Below are 577 nucleotides of genomic sequence, written 5' to 3' on the forward strand. Positions count from 1 at the left end.
AATATACTATCTATTCGATACGTATACTTGCATAGTAGAATTTTAACTGACATTGAGAAGCAAGATAAATGGTTGGACAACCAACACATTGACACATGCATCAACATCATGTGTAAACACATGAGAGCACCATCCACAAGTATACAAGTAGAAAATATGCATTCTTGACACCAACTTCTATGCAAGTATATTTTAATGAGTTGTAATTATTAAAATATATGTTTAGGGTTTTAGTTTGTGGCATCTAATTACTGAGCATAACTTAATTCATAGATTATTTTGTTGGATCTGAGCTGTGAACTAAGCCCTCCATCGACTGATAAGACATTCAAGTTGAGAAATGCACTTTTGCCAAAACATCTACTCCACTATGCAAAAGGTGGGAGTCCACTGTGGGGGTTGCCATGCCATGAGGTGGACTTGAGTTTGGTACCGTGCCATTTTACCAGCCACTGGGTGTTAGTGAAACTCAAGTTGGTGAAATGGAGTATGATGTTAGTTGACGCCTTGTACGGTCGGCAAGATGCAATTTGGTTCTGCTTGCATGATGAGCAGATGGGTTCCCTAACGGCATTGT

The sequence above is a fragment of the Theobroma umbraticum genome, unplaced genomic scaffold (assembly GCF_002168275.2).
Source record: "Theobroma umbraticum cultivar Fairchild unplaced genomic scaffold, ASM216827v3 scaffold_4.1, whole genome shotgun sequence".
NCBI lineage: Eukaryota > Viridiplantae > Streptophyta > Magnoliopsida > Malvales > Malvaceae > Theobroma > Theobroma umbraticum.